The 20,271-nt window shown below is 40.4% G+C and overlaps 1 long non-coding RNA gene across 1 annotated transcript; it reads right to left on the reverse strand.

The window, feature by feature from the left end:
- Positions 1 to 329: 329 nt before the first annotated feature.
- LOC122461074 lies at positions 330 to 17,290 on the reverse strand. Its single transcript, XR_006282787.1, has 2 exons — positions 17,032 to 17,290; positions 330 to 1,737 (listed from the first exon to the last, which is right to left on the reverse strand). It is a non-coding gene; the product is annotated as an uncharacterized LOC122461074 (long non-coding RNA).
- Positions 17,291 to 20,271: the final 2,981 nt, after the last annotated feature.

Consider the following 20,271-nt stretch of genomic DNA (forward strand, 5'->3'; position numbering starts at 1 on the left):
GTTGCATGTTCTTCATGATGTTTGTGAGAGCAAGGGGGAGAAACGATGGGTGGGAGGTTGAGGTGCAGACACTTGTTTGGAGATTCAAGTAGCCAGCAAAGCATCCAGGAGAATAGTGTCAGGGATGCCTCTTGTTTGTAGTTTGAATCTCATTCCTGAATATGTGCAGGCGGTTAACCCATGGCATAGAGTGTTGGGAGAGATACATTGCGAGCATGGGCATATTGTATATGGGTGGTGGAATGGAACATTCCTTATGTACTTTTGTAGCACCCATTTATCATTTCAGCTGTATTTTTTTAAAAGGATTTTCTGACTTTGATGTAATGATGGCTGAATTATACACAGTTTATTATGAAAAAACAATGACAAAATGAAAGAAAGTTTTAATTGAATCCCTGGAAAAGCAATGATTTTTAATGTGAAAATCCATTTAACAAAACAATCTATTTACTAACCACCTATAAACAAGCCTTTCATTAAAGCAACAATACAAGCAAAACTGAAAATGAAACAGTACAAACAGAATAAGATGTGTGGTGCAAGGGCAGAGCGGGGGTGCTTAAAATCACAGGGGACTATGTGCCTTCCCTCTGCCTCTTCTTGTCCACATGGGCTCTGCGGTTGAGTGCTGCAGCTCAAAATTGTCAGGGCCACTGCTGGACTCAAAAGTGCTGGGCTTCCAGGAGCCAGTGTTCTTGGTGCCCAGGGGTTGGCTCTGAGAGGGGAATGGCAGCTGGTAGAATTGTTGTGGAGGTGCAGACTGGAGGATTTTGTTGCAGGTCCCAGTAGCTAGTATTGTCAAGGGCTGAAGGACATGGCTGGGTCCCACACTATGGGACAGCAGGACCTATTGGCCTAGCAGGAGCCTGTTTTAGAGGAGAGCATTCAGGGTCAGGGTAGTCTCTGCATCTCCCTGTCTCTTTCCTTGCCATCCCTGGCTACAGCGATGATCTCCTGGGAGAGCTGCATTTCTTTCTTCATCTGTGGACTGTGTGCAGCTCTCAGTCAGTTTGGTTTTCCTCTAGGACTCTGCCACAAGTATGGCAAAGATCTTGTCCCAAGTGTTCCTTTTTCATGCCCTTAGGTTGGCCGGCCTCTCAGCAGGAGTTAGAAGCTCTGTTCTTGACAATATGGCCATTGCATGTGTTATGGATGTGGGAATATGGCAAACAAAATTGCTTATTCATATTCCAGACAGGCCATGACAGCATTGTTTTAAATATGAATGTGATTTCTACTTTCCTCAGATTCTTCCCAGTCCTGGGGAAACCTCAGAGACAAGCAGTGTGTATGTCAGGAGGTACTGGGTTCACAAGGATTTGCCTGCGGTTAGGAAAATTGTGGGGGTGGGTAGGATTGGAATTATGGTCCTGTTTTAGTTTTGCAGTTTTGTTTGTGCACTGGAGGAGCTTCTAGAGTGTCAGAGTTGCAGGGAGGGTGGCAGGTAGTGTGACCTGGTGTATAATCCCCTCTACATCCTGTTTAAGCTGTCATGACTTTGACGTTCTGCTGATGCAGCTGGCTAGGAGCAGAGAACGGTCTTATTCAAAAAGGCAAAGGGCAGACCAATGAGATGCATCAGGAAGTTATTCACTAGGATGGTTCTCCCAGAAATGCTGCAGGACTGCAAGGGATTTGCAAGCTATGCTGGGGGACATGGGTGTGCAGCTATTTCCTATAATGTGTGAAATGAAATACAGCAATTTCTCAGTCTTCAGTTCTGCTACATCTCCCCTGCAAAAAAAAAAAAAAAAAGTAGACAGGGTCCTGAAATGATTGTCAGCTACAGTGCATGATACAGGGCATTTGTACCTCAGCAGGGAGCGGTATTGTTTGTACCTTTACCAGCCATGCAAGTGTCCATTTATACCTCACGTAAACCATGAACCCTAACCAGACTTTTTTTCCTGTAACCACTGGCTCAAAGGGATGAATTTTGCACAAATGAATGCTTTTGTTCTTTGAATTGGCTGTGGGAGGGGAGGTGTGTTACAGCCTGCAGCTGTGCCATGCTGGCAGCTGCCATTCTGAGACAGCAGAATGAGTGGAGGGAGGGTTTGCTGGTTAGGACGGATGAGGGGAGTGGGAAAGGAAAATGCCCTTCATGGCACAGTCCTGCCTCTGTTTCCCTCCTTGGTTGCTCAATAACGCCGCAACACAGTCCACTAGGTCATTAAAAACATCCCCCTCTTGGAGTCCAATTTATTTAGTCTTTACACAGTCTGGTCCTCCAGGCCCCAGTCCCAGTTCAGTGTCTCACTCTTAGGTACAGAGTCCCTAGCTCTCCTTCTCAGAGCTGGGTCCCACTTCAGTCACCACTCGCAGACTTTACCTGGCTGGAGCTCAGCTTTCAGGGTCTGACTTCCAAACTCCACTGGTGTCAGGGTCTTCCTCCTGCCTTAGCAGGCTACTCCCAGTCCTCCTAGCTGGGACAATTACTGTATATGACAGACCCAGGAATTTCCTGCAATATCACTGAAAGACCTTTATAGTATTACATTTATGTACCAGTGTGGTCTGGGGTTGTATGTAACCTCTCTAGGGGGGAGATCTGACAAATATTGCAACCCATGCAGTCTGGTTGGGGTACATTGATTTAAGTGAATGGTTTATGTAGGGTTGTGTTCTACTCCATGAGGGAGGGCTAATCACAGTTCCTCTGGGTATTAAGAACAGTGGGGGATAATTAGGCAAATTCAGGCAGGTTGTAATACCTCCAGAGAAGTACTACCACCTGGAGAGTCTCATACTATTTAAAACTAGATTCTCCAGAGACCTATAGACAAAGGACTTCTGGATAAACAGCCTGAGTTTAAACTGACTCAAGCCCTTCTACCTAATCCATCAAATGGATAGGACCTTCAAGGGGGGCCCCCACCCAATCATTCCAGAAGGGTTGACCTGCTAGGATGCCATAGGCTGATGAGTGACCTTTGGTAAGCTTTTAGCATGAGAGTAGGTTCTGAGAAGAAGCTGTATAGTAACCTATAACCGGGCAATACACAAGTCAAAGCCTTTGGATAGAAAGCAAAGTACAGATGCTACCTGCTTAGGCAGTTTGTCATGCTGGAGATATCACAGTATATTCCAGGGAGTGGGGAACCCTTAAAACCCCTAGTCAGAAGGAGGAGGGATGCAAGTCTCTGTCCAAGAGAAGTATCAGCTGGGAGCTGGAAACCTTTAAGTGGGTGCCATGAAGGAACTGCAGAAGGGGGGATATAAGTGCAATTACCCTGAAACTTTGACACCTGCAGGAGCCTTGAGCTTCTTGGCTTCTCTGCAGCTTTCTGTTGCTCTTATAATGGAAATCACCTGTTTCCTCTCCAGTGAGGTTCCTCAGTAGTCAGGGATGGCTGGCCCCAGGCCTTTCAGCTCTTCGGGGCAAGCCACACTGCTACAGACTGCTTGCTCTTTATCTGGTATCGCTTGGTGACTCCTTGCAGAAATCTGCTTTGCAATGTCCACAAAAAGCTCTTTATTCTAGTGGCTGGACACAAGAACTTCCTGAACCGACACTTCTCCCTAGCTGTCAATAAGATCCAGGTGTGGCTCCAAGTGACCACTCTAGGCTTGTTGTGGGACTTCTGATGTGCTATTCACAGTTGTCTTACAAGAATGATAAACTGGGATCTAGGAGCAAATTGGCAAAATCTGGCACAGTGTCATCTTTTAAAGGTCAGAGATGTCATTCTGGGAACTTGACACCAGAGCAGAGGAGGTCAGTAACTATTGACCTGCAAAGCACTGTGGGATAGTCCTTGGAAGCATGCAAGAACTGATATGCAGAATTCTGTCCACAAATAGATAGAATAGAACAAATTAATCCAATTTGAAGCCAAATGAGTCCACTTTTCAAGAGTTCTACAGAGTTTGTGATAAATGTGGCATTAGTGTGCACTGATGGATTGTCTCATGTGTATGCAAGAATTTTTAAACCAGATTAACTTGATTTGATCCAGTTGAAAACTTTATTAAATAAAAATTAAATTTAAAAATATATATATATATATATATATATATATATATATATATATATATATATGTGATATATGCCATCATGTGCCAGCAATGCCCCTCTGCCATGTACATTGGTCAAACTGGACAGTCTCTACATAAAAGAATAAATGGACACAAATCAGACATCAAGAATTATAACATTCAAAAACCAGTCGGAGAACACTTCAATCTCTCCGGTCACTCCATTACAGACCTGAGGGGTGGCTATCCCTCAACAAAAAAAACTTCAAAAACAGACTCTAACGAGAGACTGCTGAATTGGAATTAATTTGCAAACTGGATACAATTAACTTAGGCTTGAATAGAGACTGGGAATGGATGAGTCATTACACAAAGTAAAACTATTTCCCCATGTTATTTTTCCCCCCACCGTTCCTCAGATGTTCTTGTTAACTGCTGGAAATAGCCTACCTTGCTTGTCACCATGAAAGGTTTTCCTTCTTTTCCCCCCCGCTGCTGGTGATGGCTCATCTTAAGTGATCACTCTCCTTATAGCGTGTATGATAAAACCTATTGTTGCATGTTCTCTGTGTTTGTGTGTATATAAATCTCCCCACTGTATTTTCCACCAAATGCATCCGATGAAGTGAGCTGTAGCTCACGAAAGCTTATGCTCAAATAAATTTGTTAGTCTCTAAGGTGCCACAAGTACTCCTTTTCTTTTTGCCAATACAGACTAACACGGCTGCTACTCTGAAACCTGACATGTCTCAGATTTTCACAATCCCTCAAGTCTACCTTTTCCCACTACCCCACCTTGCCATGAAACCACACATGACATTTCCCCACCTGCTTGCAATACTCTTGGCTCTATTTAGCATTATATATATAGTCTGTTACCTGTGTATTGTACTATAAGAAAATGTTTATTAAGAGTAGGGATGACCAAGTAAAGCAGATTAAGTAAGGGACACTTTATGGAATAGGGATATCATAATTCAAAATAATTAGATGTGAAAAACTGGCAACTACTATTGCTATAAATATGGTTGTGCCAGAGAGGTTAGAAAAGATGTTTCAATGGGGGTGCTTAAAGATATTTTAGTACTTCTTTCACTATTAAGTTTGCATGCAATGGATGCAGCTATAAAAGAGGGTTCATGTGCATATGGAAAAGAGCAAAATACGAAATACCTATTAGCTACAAGGACAAGCCAAGTATATAGTTTTCATGTCTTTTTTTTTGCCAAGAATTAATACTATCAGAAAATGAACATTTCTTAATAAAGGCTGTGTTACTGGCATGCCTATAGTGACTTCAGAACTGGTGTCTAACTTATTGTTCATTGACATCAAGGACCAAGTTTTCAGTGGAGCCTCAACATATCTTGCATTTATGAATGCACAGCTTTGAGTGAACACAACACTGGCATACAGACTTTTTGAGTAGCATCCCAAGCTTGAACAGGATATAGTCTTTCCATCACTTGTGCAAACAAGTAATAGATTTGGTTGATGTAATCAGTCATCTGCATGTGTAGATGAAGTGCTAAAAAATGCTCAAGCATTTGTATGTGCAAAGCTGCATGAATGCAAATGGAGGCCACGTTTTGAAACACTGGCATTTCAAATTTTGACATGCTGGTAAAACAAAATCCAGTATATTCAATAAATTGAAATACAGGCATCCATATTTAGTACAACATGGTTTTAGAGCTGGTGCACAATCAAGGAAGGAAACTAAAGTTCATGCCAAACACAAATTGACGTTCCAACCCCTCACAAATCACCAAGAACAGCTGTAGGCCAGGAAATCCTTTATATCAGTCTAGCATGGGCAGAAAACATAGCAGGTCCAAAGTGTCAGGACACAGCTTTAACATCTGTTAGCTCAGATGTTAGAGCAGCCCAGATTTTCAAGAACAATACTGTGCACTGCCAGTTATCTTTTGGTTATCAAACCAGATATCTTTTCTGGTTTTGACGTTGATATCCTGTTATGACATGACTCTTTATAGCAATGAGATCTCATGATAATAGATCATAAAACTGCCTGGCAGCATAATGAATAATGATGTAAATAGAAAGGAGCATTAACACTGCCAAATTAAATATAAAAATATAATAAGAAAAGCCAAAAAGGAGTTTGAAGAACAGCTAGCCAAAAACTCAAAAGGTAATAAAATATTTAAGTACATCAGAAGCTAGAAGCCTGCTAAACAGCCAGTGGGGACCCTGGACAATAGAGATACAAAAGGAGCACTAAAGACAATAAAGTCATCGTGGAGAAACTAAATGAATTCTTTGCTTCAGTCTTCACGGCTGAGGATGTTAGGGAGATTCCCAAACCTGAGCTGTCTTTTGTAGGTGACAAATCAGAGGAATTGTCACAGATTGAAGTGACATTAGAGGAGGTTTTGGAATTAGTTGAGAAACTTAACAGTAACAAGTCACTGGGACCAGATGGCATTCACCCAAGAGTTCTGAAAGAACTCAAATGTGAAATTGCGGAACTATTAACTATGGTTTGTAACCGGTCCTTTAAATCAGCTACTGTACCCACTGACTGGAAGATAGCTAATGTAATGCCAATATTTAAGAAGGGCTCTAGAGGCGATCCTGGCAATTACAGACCGGTAAGTGTAATGTCAGTACCGGGCAAATTAGTTGAAACAATAGTAAAGAATAAAATTGTCAGACACATAGAAGAACATAAATTGTTGCTCAAAAGTCAACATGGTTTCTGTAAAGGGAAATCATGTCTTATTAATCTGTTAGAGTTCTCTGAGGGGGTCAACATGTGGACAAGGGGGATCCAGTGGACATAGTGTACTTAGATTTCCAGAAAGTCTTTGACAAAGTCCCTCACCAAAGGCTCTTACATAAATTAAGTTTTCATGGGATAAGAGGGAAGATCCTTTCATGGATTGAGAACTGGTTAAAAGACAGGGAACAAAGGGTAGGAATAAATGGTAAATTTTCAGAATGGAGAGGGGCAACTAGTGGTGTTCCCCAAGGGTCAGTCCTAGGACCAATCCTATTTAACCTATTCATAAATGATCTGGAGAAAGGGGTAAATGGCGAGGTGGCAAAGTTTGCAGATACTAAACTGCTCAAGATAGTTAAGACCAAAGCAGACTGAAGAACTTCAAAATGATCTCACAAAACTAAGTGATTGGGCAACAAAATGTCAAATGAAATTGAATGTGGATAAATGTAAAGTAATGCACATTGCAAAAAATAACCCCAACTATACATACAATCTGATGGGAGCTAATTAGGAGAAAGATCTTGGAGTCATCGTGGATAATTCTCTGAAGATGTCCACGCAGTGTTCAGCAGCAGTCAAAAAAGCAAACGGGATGTTAGGAATCATTAAAAAAGGGATAGAGAATAAGATGGAGAATATTTTATTGCCCTTATATAAATCCATGGTACGCCCACATCTTGAATACTGTGTACAGAGGTGGTCCCCTCATCTCAAAAAAGATATACTGGCATTAGAAAAAGGTTCAGAAAAGAGCAACTAACATGATTAGGGGTTTGGAACAGGTCCCAAATGAGGAGAGATTAAAGAGGCTAGGGCTTTTCAGCTTGGAAGAGGAGATTAAGTTGGGGGAGGGGGGAGAGATATGATAGATATATATAAAATCATGAGTGGTGTGGAGAAAGTGAACAAGGAAAAGTTATTTACTTGTTCCCATAATATAAGAACTAGGGGCCACCAAATGAAATTAATGGGTAGCAGGTTTAAAACAAATAAAAGGAAGTTCTCCACTCAGCACACAGTCAATCTGTGGAACTCCTTGCCTGAGGAGGTTGTGAAGGCTAGGACTATAATAGGGTTTAAAAGAGAACTGGATAAATTCATGGAGGTTAAGTCCATTAATGGCTATTAGCCAGGATGGGTAAGGAATGGTGTCCCTGTTTGTCAGAGGGTGAAGATGGATGGCAGGAGCGAGACCACTAGATTACCTGTTAGGTTCACTCCCTCTGGGGCACCTGGCATTGGCAACTGTCAGTAGACAGGATACTGGGCTGGATGGATCTTTGGTCTGACCCAGTATGGCCATTCTTATGTTCTTATGATGTTGACAGGATCATATGACTCACACTTACATGACTAGTGCCAGTGAACTCAGCTTGTATCACTTAGCCTGAGCCTAGTGTTAAACCTCCCATTGCTGAGCAAGCTTATAGAGAAGATAATTCATGGCCATCTAATTGAGGCTAATATTCTAGACCTGGCCTGAATCCAGATTGTGCTGGGACATGGGACTGAAACTGCATTAGTGGCATTGATGAATGATCTTCTGTGATCAATGAATAGATGGCAGACATCCAATCTCCTCCTCCTGCAACTTTGCAGCATTTGACACTATTCACCAGGAGATCCTGCAGTCTCACTAGAGAGGTGGCTTGAGTTTGAGTCCTTTTTAGAGGGACGTACCCAATGACAAGTGATAGGAAACTGCACCTGCACCACTAAACCCCTCACTTGTGGAGTCCCACAAAGATCAATGCCCTTTCTGGTCTTTTTCAGCATCTACATGCAGTCACCAGGTGAACTGGCCAGATGACATGGACTTAAGTGCCAGAAATATGCAGATAAGACACACCTCTACTTCACCACATATGACTATACATCTGCCACTAACATGGCCCTGTGTTTGGGCAAGATCAGCTCATGGATGAAGAATGGCTGGTTGAAGATGAAACTGAGCAAGACAGAGGTGATGCTGGTGGGTAGAGAAAAGCTTTTTGAAGAGTTTGCAGCCATGATAGAGTCTGCTTTAGTTGAACCCACAATTGCTCGATTCAATCCACAATTTGGGAGTGCTCCTAGATCCCTCTCTGGTGCTAAGCTCTCACATAGACAAATCTGAGTAATGCTTTCTACCACCTCTCTGGCTGACTAGGAAACTCCATACTGCCTGGCAGACAATGACCCAATTTCAGTTATTCACACCTCTGTCACCTCTCAGCTGGACTAGAGCAACATAATATATATATATATAGACATGCAGCCTTCAGTGCTTAGGAAACTACAATAGAATGTTGTGGCAACGCTCCTCGGCAACATGGGCTACTGTGAGCACATCAAACTATCCTCTACTCTCTATGCTGCCTTCCCACAGAACACTGAATCAAGGTCTTGGTACTTATCTACTAAGCACCCAATGGCCTGGGCCAGGCCATTTAAAAGATTACATAAAGCACGGGGATGAAGATCATGATCAACAGCTTTGCACCTGAGGAATAGTGGAGCTTTCTACCATAAGGATATAGCTAATCTATGCAGAAGACACAGCTGTCTGTGGGCCAGTCTGAGGCTGTGGAAAGAACTCCCCCAGGAACTAAAGACCATCCCAACCACATGACCTTCTGCTCCAAGTGTAAGGCAAACTTCTTTGACCTGGCTTTCTCCAACCAACAAATTGCAGAATATACATTTTTTAAAAATATCCCTACCAAAACAAAACCTTCCACTGCATGTGTTTCTCCCCTTAGGGAAGAGGCTGAGACCAGAGAACTAATAACAGATGACAGATGTTAGTCACATTGCATAATGTAGTACTGAACAGTGCTCAGATACTGCAGTGATTTGTGTGGCATAAGAACCTACATAGGATAGAGAAATTGGACCTTAAATTAGTATTTTAAAAAGTTGTTCTCAACATTGTAATCTCTGTGTAGAGGTTTATCATGGCGATAAAAGCCTGATGAGCTCCCTTTCCCCTGGACACTCACCAGACTGCTGTTCCAGACCCAAATCTTGGGTCCTACATGCTGTTGGCTTGCTGGGGCTAGCTGGGCAGAGTTTAGGCACAGTCTCTCTGGCTCCAGGCCTTTAGGCACACACTCCACATACAGATCCAGTATCTGACACCCATCTTAGCAGTGGGGACCCTCATAGTCCAATTCCTTAGGCCCTGAAGCTAGCACCGTCTCTCCTAAGCCACCCTAGTAGCTGCTGTAGGCTTCCAGAGTTCCACGGAAGCTGTAGACCCTCAGATTTAGTACTTCCCTCTTTTTAGTACCTCCCACAGCTATGGGACTGTGTAATTAACACACTGACTCTAAAGGAATTTCTAAACACCCACATGCTTTACTCAGCGAAAGCACAAGAGATCTATAGATCTATTGAAAAATAAACACATGCATGCAAAACCCTCAGTTTCCTCACCCTCCTGAGTGTCCTTTGGGTCTTACTGTTTTGCCAAAGTCCAGGATTCTTCTGCACCCCTCTTTTCTTGCTTCATCTTGTGACAGCACCTGTAATGTGCTAGGCACTTTGTCTAAAAGAGGGATTGTCTGTGCCCTGAGGAGGTTATAACAAACTGACAAGTAGACAGAGGTCAGGGAAAGGGTTCTATAAAAGGGATTTTCTGAGTAGATCAGCAAACTTCACTATAGGCAGTACTGCAGAAGTAGGATTTTAGGGGACACTTAAAAGTGGAGAGGGTATGGAACTTGCAGACAAGAAGAAGGCATAAAGGCTACTGACAGGTGGACATGACAAATCTGACATACCTTCAACATTCAAAATGTCTATGGACATCAGGAACATTTTTCAGAGTCACCTAAATCCCATTTTCAAAAGTGACTTTGTCCCAATCCTCAAAGGTATTTTGGCATGTAATTCCTTTTGATTTAATGGAAGTCAGGTGCCTAAACGCCATTGAGGAACTGGGCATAAGGTGCTTTTGAAAATGTTCTCAATTCCTTTTAAGTCAATTTTAGGTTTTCTGAATCTGCCTTTTCAACATAGCTCTTTGAAAAAAGGCAAGTGTAAGATTTATCATGGGTTAATCTTAATATGCATCAGTGTTTTTGCTTAAAAACACTATATTGTTACTGTCATAGGAATTTAGGAAGTGAAAAAGCTTTAAATAAACTAGGGTGAGAAGAGGTGGTTTGCTCTTTGATTATAAAAACTTCAGTTGTTACCAATCCATTTATGATGACATGTAGAGAACCAAAAAGCTTTTTTCCCTGGAGCCTGACTTTTTTGGTTCATTTGGACATTTATGTGCACAAGGACTGCAGGACTGGGTCTTTGTTGGGGAATAAATATTTAAAATCCTCATATACAAAATGGCCAGACCCAAAGGCCAATTAAAGTCAGTAGAAGACTTTCCATTGACTTCAGTGAGCTTTGGATCAAGTTCTAATTGAGAAATATCTATGGAAACACTTAATAGTAAGTATCAGGGAGTAGCCGTGTTAGTCTGTATCTACAAAAACAACAAGTAATCTGGTGGCACCTTAAAGACTAACCAATTTATTTGGGCATAAGCTTTTGTGGATAAAAAACCCACTTCTTCAGATGCATGGAGTGAAGATTACATATGCAGGCATTATTATACATGAAGAGAAGGGAGTTATCTTACAGACGGACAACCAGTGTTGACAGGGCCAATTCAATCAGCATGGATGTAGTCTACTCCCAATAATTGATGAGGAGAGGTCAATAGCAAGAGAAAGCTTATGCCCAAATAAATCAGTTAGTCTTTAAGGTGCCACCGGACTCCTTGTTGATTTAATACTAAGGAACTTGTCATTTCAGAAAATATGAAAAAAGGAATCCAAACTAATAAGATGGGTTTGTAAGTATATGAAAGTAGTGTTTTAGTTAACTGTTTTAAACAGAGCTCTACCCTTATAAGCCAATTAACAGGATCTTTATAAAGAACCAAAGCTTTTAATTGTCAACTGTGTTTTTAAGCATCATCTCTTTAATCTTTTATGTTAATCAGGCTAACAAATTTATAATTCACTGCATACAAGTAACTACTTAAAATTATTAGATTATGGTGACTGTCAGAAAAAGTAGTTTTAAAAGTAAAATCACAGATTGTTATGACTAATGCTGTACAAATTAGCATAAAGTAGTTCAGACAGAATTATCCCAGAGACTTTGCAATTAGGAGCACCTATTAGTGCACTTGCTAAACTTTTATCAATTAATCATTACTCTTGAATAGAAAGAACAAAATTGAATATTGTGAATATGGGAAGAGTGATTGATTGTAAGTGGCAAATTGCTGACTGGCTCCATTATTAGCTTTACTTTAAAGATTTTTAGAGAAAGTGTCTTATCAATTTTATGAATACATAAATTACACTAATGTGCTCAGTATCAGATGGATTTTTCATCCTATTTATTCAGTAGCAATTGTTTTCAAAATTACACAAAAGGTTTTACAGTGTATGGGATATCATTCTGCTCACAATTGTCAAACACGGGACCCTAAAGTTAGGCTCCTGAGTCCTTATTTAAACATTTAGCTGGCTTAATTTTCAAAAGTGCTGAGCAAATCCAGCAAATCCCTTTCACTATAGCAGCCTATTTATTAAAATCTTGGTCTTTTACATTATTCAAAATACTTAGCATTTATTATTCCTAAATATAGCAAATCACCTTTTTTATTACTGTGCCCATGAAACAAAATGTGTTTGCTCTGTTCTGAAATGTGTGTTTTAACAGGGGCTTTTTGGGGAGAAGGGCTATGCAGTCAATCTATAACTGCAGTAAATGCTCAGACCACGGTTTTCAAAGCAGGCTACATTTCAATGGGGCTCAGGTTCTTTGAAAATTCCAGTCTTACAGAATGCTAAGTCAGGGGCTGATCCCATACTCATTGAAGTCAATGGAAGGGAATTTTTTCCTTGACTTTAAAACAGGAATCAGATCAGGCCCCAAATTCTGTTAATACCTGAGTATTCTTACGTTCTCAAGCACTGTGTGATGAAGCCATTTCAGCTGAATTGTCTTAATAAAAGTTCAAATTAGAAAAATCTCTCTCTCAGCTAACTCAGTGAGACAATAGCAGAGCAGAAAGGTTGTATTTTCTATAATGCTTATTACCAGATTCACACAGGGGATATAGGACAGTCACTGACAATCTGGAAACTATCAAGAAATGTTATTTTAAATGCCATGAAATTGCTAGAAGTGTTTATTTTGGCTAATCTGAGATGAAGTCATCACTGCACATTGAACTACTCTGAAATATAGCACATGAAAATCCCCATGGAATAGTTAAGATTTTACATAGCTGAAAGAAAGGGCTAAATAACACAGGGAAAAAAATAAGGAAGGGTGTTTTAGTAATCAGAGGTGCCTCCCTTGTCCCCCATTGCCAAAATACCACTGCTATAATCGAGATCCCCTTTCTAGAGAATTACTTTGTTGAAAATCAATGCCCCTGAGGTTCCCTCACCAAAATAGATTTCATATGAAGATATACCTTTGCCAACAATTTCTAATGCTCCCTGTGCTCCATATCATGATAGTTAACCACTGTTGCTGAGCATACTACACTACTAAGAGTACCAGGTCCTTCTTAACAATGATTACAACACAGCATCTGTGAGAACAACAGTGAATGACTTACTGCAATTTAAGAGACAAGGTGCGGGAGGTCATAACTTTTATTGGAACATCTTCTGTTGATGAGAGAGACAAGCTTTTGAGCCACAGAGCTCTTCTTCAGGTCAACTACAACTCCACTGCTTACTGCAATTAAGTATATGTAGCATCATAAATGTGTGCAATGCTATACAAACGTAATAGACTGAGACAATCCTTGTCCCAAAAGGTTATTGTCAGAAGTCTGATCAATGCCCCATTGAAGTCAATGGAAAGTTCCCTATTGCCAGTTCTTGCTAACAAGCACAGTGCTAACTTACTGTGATTGGTTTCACTGACTTCAAGCACTATGCTTTGGTTCCACTCCTGCAAATACTGCTAAGTTAGATCAGATAAATACAACAGGTCATCATCTGGGGTGAAGAATGGGATAAGGAAGTTAAATCACCAGGCCATTTTTAGCTAATAAATGAAATTTTGAAGTATGTTGAATCTCTTTTAGAACCATAATGCTGGATAGATTGTTTCATCAGAAAAGCAAGGCTAATGAATGGTGCTATGAGGATTCTCTTAGGCCCCCCTCTTTGAACCTTAGGGGCAAATTCAAGTGGTGTAAACCTGTGCCACTTCAGTTATTACCTTTATTCTTAAGATTGCCATGTTACCTTTTATGTTCACAGCATACAAACAAGGAAGTTAGATTTTAAAAAACAAAATAACATAAATGATTCTCTCTAAGGCCACAACATAACACTACTGTTATTCTTAGAATCCAGAATGATAACACACAAGAGCCAAAAACAGGGACATACAAAGCAGGCTGCTCCCTAAGGCAGAGAAGCACAACTCACTCCACTGTGTTCTAAGATGGCTCTTTGAAAGACTGACTGCTGAGACCCAGATCCCATGTTTCCCTACACAGCCCCATAGCCTGAAAACAGATTCAGGAATTCCCCCATACCCCTCACACACACACACAAACTGAAAGCGATAACTTGCAATTCCAACAGAGTCTTCAATACACCACACTACCCTTTAGTTCATTCCCAACTCTGTTCATCTTCTGCTGTATCACACATGTGCACTCTCTTGCGTGCACACACACACATTGTTACCAGCTCCAATATCCTTCATGTCTGAAAGCACCTAGTAGAGCAGGTGCACAGGAATTAACTTTATTTCATAATTAAATTCTTTAATATATCTAGTGAATGTTTGAGTATTTATATGACTCTAGCATACAATATATACCCTACTCCACTACCATATATGCATGAATTTCAATTATATTTCGTAACACAATTATAGAAATTATTCTAAATTAAATATTTTCCCCCACATCTTGGATTCAAGGCATGTGAACCACACAAATGATATGTTGTCCAGTGAGTGTTTGGAGCCAGAGGGGAGTTCTGAAATCGTAAAGGTAGCCATATAATATGTGGTCGTAATGAGGGAGCCACTAATGGCATCCTCTAGTAACACATTAAGAAGAAAATATCTGCTTAATAAAATGTAATATTAATCAGAGAGCTCACTTGAATCCCCCCTCTGCGATTGATAAAGTGACCAAATGTGTAGTTTCAACCAACTGCAATGAAGATTGTAGAGCATATAATGATCACTGTAGTCAAAGGTTTGAAGATTTTCACTACCTCTTACTGGCTTTTCCTAACCTCCCCCTTCCTTAGGGGCTAAGGATTTTAAACAGGTTAACCCTCCTCCCCTGCTCTCTTTCTTCCCCCATCAAATGCAAGACATCTTGAGTTAGCATTTTAAATTATTCATTTGCATAAAATAGTTACACTTTTCCCCTCTCCTGCTTCAGATGCTTTCTAAAGACCCACCTGTTCCATGAGATTCAGAGTACATGCACTAGCTTCTAAACTCAGTACTTGTATTAACTGTACTGCACCTGTTATTCTGTAAGTGCTTAGGCACTGTGACTCCCTTTTATACATGATGCTGAGTGGCTGAGCCAAAGCCAGTTGAAGCCAATGGGAGTCTTTCTATTCACTTCAGTGGGTTTTGCCCGTATACAGCATTAAACAATAAATATTGGCAATGATAACGGGGGCCCATCAGCATATAATGGTGCTCCAGTCCAGACAGAGGAATGGGCACAGTAATCCAAAGAGAATGTATCTGAAACAGTTTAGCTGAAATTCAAGAGCCAGATCTGCAGCCAATGTAAATCAGCAAAACTCCATTGCCTTCAGTGAGGCTACATCAATTTACAGCAGCTGAGGATATAATCCCAGAAATGAAAAATGCACAAATTGTCTGAAGTTTCAGACATCCGTTATGTGCCCTCTCCTTTTGGCGCTCAATCTGTTTGAAAGACAGAATACCAGTAGTACAGACAGAGCAGGGAAAGAGACTATACTGTATAGCAGTTCTCTAAATCTGTCTACCTCTCTGTAGTGATGAGTGAACATCCAGTGATTAATTTTAGATGTTTATCCAGTCCCTATTCAATGTAAATATAGGGCAGGAAATCTGACAATAGGCTCTTTTGAGATTTGCAGCACTTCCCAATTTAGGCTGGGTAAGACATACTGCTAGAAGAGCAATATTTCAACTAACCATCTTTACCAAAGCCAGGAAGAGAAAGGGCACCTTAATAAATAATATTTACCAAACTTTTTTCACACCTCACAGTAAATTCATTTTGAATTGTGGGCCAAAGTATGGGTCCATTCTTATTTTATCTGAACCAGTTCCTCCAGCCCCCCAATAGTGATGGACATCTGTTTCTAAACCATGAGGCCAGATTCTGATCTGGATATGCCTGTATTAATGTGGAATAATTAAATTGCCATCAGAAGTGTTCAGTTTTACACACCTTTGTAACTGAGTGCAGAGTCTAGCATTTTGCCTGTGTGCTACAGGGGAAGAGCACATCATGAACTTTGTTATGCATTTACACAAAAATCTGCTTTACCTGAGAGTGAGTTAAGAGTCACATTTTCTGGCCCAACTCTACTCCTTTTGCACCAATCCCAGAGTGCAAAGGGTGCAGAAAGTCCCTGTATCTCCCCAACAGATCTAGAGCTGGCATAGTCAGCTTCTTCATCAGCTATTGGTGTACAAGGCTTGTAAGGAGTATAGCAAGAATCCAGTGTGCTTTAGCAGTCCTCTACTGTCATATAATCCCTTGGGGTTGGAGCTAATTGTCATAGGTTAGAGCAGCCTTTAGGCTGCTATAACCTAACTAAGGGCTGGTGTAGGTTGATCTAGAGATCAAGGAGCTGAAAGTGGTTCCCTGACTGTCTGGTTTGAGTGGATGTCAACATACAGGAGAATCTGGGACATTCTGTGTAAATCATTTGTTGATTAGATCCCATGCATGTGATTCCCTGTATATGATTACATAAATGCTAAAATAATTTAGTCTATGCTACACAATTCTTTCAAAATATTACAGTGATATGTGGAACATTCTTTATAAATTAATCAGGCTCTGAGTTTTATAAAGTATTAGGATTTTTCTGACTTTCTATGCATGAGCTAAGACGTGCAGTAATTTCTGTAATAAACTGTTTAAATCATGTTTTCCCTGCACACGGAACAACTTGAAGATTCCTATGTTTAGTGTAAGTCTGTTTAAAAGCTTCAGGAAAAAAGCTAATAATATTGTACTGTTTTCTAGACAACATTTTAGTTATTTATGATTGTGATGGGGCACAACTCACCACTGCAGCACCTCCTGCTGGCTATCCTGGGAATTAGCTTTGGTTCACCAGTGCACCCTCATCTAGTGGCGTCTCACTGCCGTCGCTTCTGTCATCGAGAATCATGTTGCTCTCAGGACTACATCTGGACACAGCCCACCCTTATATCAGGACCTCAGTCTAGCAGCAGTCATCTGGGAGCTCACTCATGCTCCCCTGACCCCACCCAGAACTGCTCTGATCATGGTACTATCTCTTCTCCCTCCTTCAGCACAGCCAGTCCTCCCTTCTCAAACTCCAGGGAATGACTGAAGCTGCTCTGTTCAGCAGTCCTTCTTATATGGCTCAGCCTGGCTGTCTCTCTAAACCTTTTCCCTATTGGCTGTCTCTACAAGCCCTCTTTTAACTGGCTCTCTCCTGTGCAGCCTCCCCCGGGCTGTTTTAAACCCTCTTCTGCCAGTGTGGGGCAGATGCTCCACTACAATGATGCTATTCAGAATCTTCCCCAATGGTTGATTCAGCAGAGGATAAAGTGTATGACTCAGTGAATACATTTAAACTATATTAATTATCTCCAAACTTTGGATTTAGCAGTATTGGCATTTCTGTTTCCAAAATGACACCTTTATGATCATAAACTGCTATCTTTGGATGTGGGGAACAATGGAAACCCAGTGATGGATGCCATGGTGACACATGCCTTGGAAATACCATAGAGAAATTAGATTAGATTGTCTGAACAGATACTACAGTATGTCATCGACTTTTTGGCAATGGCATACAGTGTTGCCTTAACTGAACACCTGCAGTAAAGCATGGTTGCCTCATATAGTTCATTTTTCAATAAAACTTGGTGTTATGCAAATTGGCTAGTGAGTACTATTGTGGCAAACAATTATAGAAAAGTATGTTGCTGTATGTAAGCAGGCAGCCTTAACATATCTACCCTCCTTAGTTATGGCAACATCATATAGATCCCAAACCCAATATTAAAAATGTGAAGGAAAAAAACCCTCTTAAAATAGTTAATTTCTCAATGACAAATAATGCCCAAATCAAACTCGTACCAAGCAGGAAATGCAAAATCAACCTATTGGGGACAGCATTAAGGTTATGTGTCATTGTGGTGACTTGAATGTTGATTTGCTTAGGGCAGGGATGGTATGTGTTTTGTGAGAAGTATAGATATGTATCTATGAGAAAGTGATATATGTAGATGTGCAACTTTATTTTGAATTTCCTGGGTTTGGGGGGTTTGAGTTGAGAGTTATTTGCCCTTAGCAACCTTAACTGTTTTGAATTAAGTAATTTCAAAGACTGATAGTTATCTAGTTTTAGGGTTGGTAAATACGCATCTGTTATCTTGGTATCAGTTATCAGTATCTATAAACTGAAAACAGACTGAGGGACTTTGCCCTAAGCTATTTGGGAATATTGCTTTTAATGGGTCATTTGGCCCATCACTCATTCTGCAGCATAAATGACTAAGTGGCTGTTCTGGTGAGAGGAAAAAAAATCCTTTCAGTTTAGCCAGTGAATATCAGTGAGGAATGTAGATGTGAATATTCTTTGGACTGCTAACAAAACACAAAATTGAAAAATAAATTAACTTTTTCACATCAAGGAAAAATATCTCATATGGACCAGAAAGTAGTAAAGAAATAATTGGGGGGCGGGGGGCGCGAGAGGAGAATTTTTATGTAGCTAAGAGAAAAAGAAATGAGAAATGCAGAAACTTTCCCAGCAAGAGGTAAGATGGAAACTAAGGCCCCAATCTTGCAAACATTTACATTTATGCTTAACCTTCAGTATGTAAATAATCCCTTTGGCTTTACATTTAAGCATGCACGTAAGTGTTTTCAGGATCAGGGCCTAAGAGAGACACCAAGAAATAAAGTAATTCTCAATAAATAAAGTGCTGAATGTTTATTGGGATAGCACCATTTTAAAGATAATATTGGTGTTAAAGTATCAAGAACCAACAATAGCACATTTTAAAAAAAATCACACACACACCTGCACATAGTTGCAAAATCAAGATAATAAATCTCTGTCCCTAGCAACTAAAATGTCTATGTCTTGGAACTGTTTGAAACAATTTATGAAGACAACCTTGACAATTAAGTTGAAAACGCTGTCCAATATATATATGTATTAAGATTTAACTTTACCATTTATCAAGAACCATTGATATCAATGAGATGTCCATTTAAAAAGAGCAGTACAGAAGTATCTAAGGGAACTCCAGCAGGAAGGTCTTAAAAAAATTACATTTTAAAGAGGCAGGCACTCGAAAGAAACTTGCAAAATTGTTACGATTAAAAAGAAATCAAAACCTTTCTATAAGCACAAAGCTTTTTCATCATAAAAATAAAAATGCATAAGAGCTGCTTGTGGTAAAGCCAACTGAAAGAATCAGCTTAGCATGAAGTGCTTCAGTGTATTAATAAAGAAAGATGGACATTCATGGCTGGAGAACAAATCCAGTCCTTGAAGCTTAAGATGGCAGTTTTCCCTAACAAATGTCACCTCTGCTTATGTTGTAGTGCTTTCTGGTTTCCTAGTTTGCCTGAGAAGTCTCACTTCTAATATCCTATACCAGAAGAATCCTCCAGCCAGAAGGTTAAAAAAAGAAGCTGATATTACCTACCAAACAGTCAGTGAGTAGCGCACCTGGGTGTGATGCTAGCTACATCATAGTACTGTACAATGAAAATTTCCATTTTTAACATTATACAGAAAGTCTGAAATATGAAAATGAGCCTGAAATGAAAGTATGTTGGTGGGGGTTAGAGGTGCTTGGCATTTACAGATCTGGCTTAAAAAGAAGGATTTCAAATTTTTTATTTCAAATTTCCCTCAGAATTCACATGTTCTGTTTTGCATGTTTCTGTCTTCATTCTGTATGTGGAAGGTAGTTATAAATGAGGTTACTCTACAGCTATATGTACTTTTATTACTCTGTCATGGGAGAGCTGCTACTGTGATCACTTTTTTTGTAAGAGAAATATTGCAATTCAGTGCAGGAGAAACTGGGCTAAGCACACTGTGCCCATGCAATCTGGGAACTGACCAGGGGAGCTCAGAGCAATCCAACCAAAAGAGCACAGTTTGTCTGTTCTCGAGCAGGAGGAATGGAGTCTCTGTGATTTGACACAGATCAGATCAGTGGTATTTGAGGAAAGATCTCTGGCTCACTGGTGGAGAATGCAGGGCTGGGAAACCACAGAGAAAGGCTGAGCGCAGAGACTCTGACTCAGA

This window comes from Dermochelys coriacea, chromosome 7, assembly GCF_009764565.3.
Source record: "Dermochelys coriacea isolate rDerCor1 chromosome 7, rDerCor1.pri.v4, whole genome shotgun sequence".
Classification (NCBI taxonomy): Eukaryota; Metazoa; Chordata; order Testudines; family Dermochelyidae; genus Dermochelys; species Dermochelys coriacea.